A 2,473-nucleotide genomic window follows, 5' to 3' on the forward strand; every position below is an offset into this window, starting at 1 on the left:
AGAACTTTGACTCCGCTCCCCCACTTCTACTCTGTCCTGGTCTCACACTTTTGTTGGCATTCACATTCGAAAAGGATGAGGTCCTTTTGGGAGGGTTTTCTTCAAAAGTGTAGTCTGTCAACCTTTCAGCTGCTGCTTGAGCAGAAGCCAAATCTTGAACCCTTTGTCTCTGAAGTTCAGTTCTAGCCCACGGCTTTAACCCCTCGAGGAAATAGAATAGTCGGTCCTTCTCCGACATATCTGGGAGATCGAGCATAAGCACAGAGAATTTGCTCACAAACTCTCTAATGTTGTTGGTGTGCTTCAGCTCTCTCAACTGTCGTCTTGCAATGTAGTCCACATTCTCTGGAAAGAATTGCATCTTCAGCTCTTTCTTCAGGTCCTCCCATGTGGCAATGGTACAAACATTCCTCTGGATGTCGTTGTATTTTGTTCTCCACCACAGTTTCGCATCGCCCGACAAATACATTGTCGCCATGCCCACTTTTGCTTCTTCTAAATCCGGCTTCACTGCTCGGAAGTATTGCTCCATATCAAATAGAAAATTCTCAAGCTCCTTGGCGTCTCGCGCCCCTCCGTAAGCTTGAGGTTCCGGGATCTTTACCCTCCTGTAGTCCGTCACAGGTTGGTTACTCATTGCCTGAATAGCTAGATTGAGCTTGGTATTCATCTCCAACAGCTCGTTCTTGAATGCATCAATAGTGGCTCGGACATCCTCAGCCATGGTGTCCATAGTCACTTGTAGAGTTTCGAGGACATCACCCATCGCCCCTATCTGCTCTTGTGAAACAGAACCTCCATCTCTCTCGGTCTCTACATCGAGTCTTGGAGCTTTCATCTTTTCAAGGGCCGTAACTCGCCCTTTCAGTCTTTCGAGGTCATTGACTCGCGCCGCCAACTCATCCAGGTCGACTCGGTCTAGGGCTGCAACTCTCCCTCTCAATTCCCCAAGGTCATTGACTCGTGTCGCCAGTTCATCCAGGTCGACACGGTCTAGCGTGGAGGTGATGTCAATCAATCTGTCAGGGACTCCCGCAAGTTCACCAAGCATTTGGTCATACCAATCAAATTTTTGTTGCTTTGTCATTCCTCCCGGCATGTTGTGAGCCTTCGAGCCAAGATGGCTCTGATACCACCTGTCACGGGCCGACTTTGCGAGGGTGCAAAGAGGACCGTGCGGCACTCGCTAGCTTTTGAAAGGTAGCAAGTCAGTTTTGTGCGCACCTTGCAAGGAACAATGGAAACCACACGATATTAATATGATGCTAGCAACAAGCAAGAACACAGTTTTATATAATTATGGAGCGAGCTCAAAGAGCGAGCGGGCACTCGAATGAAAAGTTGGAATGATCTCACGGGACACAGATGATTGAATAATTCCTCTTTTTATTGATGGTAAGACATTAGTAGGGGCTAAAGTACATGTGCTTACCTATACTAGTTCCTTAGTCCAACCGTCGCCGACTAGGAGCTCCCCTACAAAGAGCATATCGGCCAAATTCTCACTTGGCTGTGGGAAACATCAAAAAGCCAAGGAGGGCCAAGCTAAATAAAATAAAATACAAGGAAAATAGAAATTACAATAATGCCACTTGCACACAAGCAACCAACCATGGGCTTGACTCATAACCCTGGGCAAGGTTGCTTGTGGCATTACATGTCTTGGCCCTAACACCTAGGCCGCCTTGCTCAGCGCCTTTAGCACCAATGCGCCAAGGCAGCAAGGCTGAGACTACTGAACAAGCGCCTCGCGCCTTTTACGCCTTGAGGCGCGCCTCTTTTTAAAACCTTGATTTATATCATTCAAATATATGCCATGTACGTGACTTTAATGAAAAAACTAACGAATGTATCATTTTAGGTAACATTGCAATACTTAAGGCTCAATTTCAAGTAAAAAAAATTGTAGGACTAGGTACCAAAAAGTACCTTTTGTAATAGTTCAGTTACTATTTTAGGTTTTACCATTATAAGTTATATTTTATTAGTCATTTTTCTGATGCAACACGTCTAACATAACTTCTTTTATTTAATTAGTCTCTTGTGCAAATATACATTTGATAAATAAAGCTAGCCACATACAATCAATCATCTTGCTGTAGGAAATAGGTACAGCATTGACAAAGAACTACACGTACATGAAGAATTACGATATGTACGTACTTCTGCATCTACTACACTTACGAGAAAGGAATATGAAGAAGTTATGTATCCATCTTCATCGACTCACTGTTTCGCTTGACAGCAAATTGGGGAAACAACTCCGATGCTAGTGTTATTAATATTGTTGCATAATGCTTTAGCTTTGTTCCCTCCTTCATGCTCAAGTTTAATGTCTTGCAACAAAATACCCTGAGTCCCTGACAAGGAAAGCTCTTGCTGCTAGGGCTGGGCAAAGGACGGGATGGGCCGGGATTTGGTGAATCCCGTCCCGTCCCGAAAATAAAAAAACGGGACGGGACGGGACGGGAAT

The 2,473-nt window shown here is 44.7% G+C and overlaps 1 pseudogene; it reads right to left on the reverse strand.

Annotated features, from left to right (window-relative positions):
- Positions 1-1,099, reverse strand: part of LOC101306208 — a 3,017-nt pseudogene extending 1,918 nt beyond the window's left edge.
- Between the last annotated feature and the right edge of the window lie 1,374 nt (positions 1,100-2,473).

Source organism: Fragaria vesca, linkage group LG2 (assembly GCF_000184155.1).
Source record: "Fragaria vesca subsp. vesca linkage group LG2, FraVesHawaii_1.0, whole genome shotgun sequence".
Classification (NCBI taxonomy): Eukaryota; Viridiplantae; Streptophyta; class Magnoliopsida; order Rosales; family Rosaceae; genus Fragaria; species Fragaria vesca.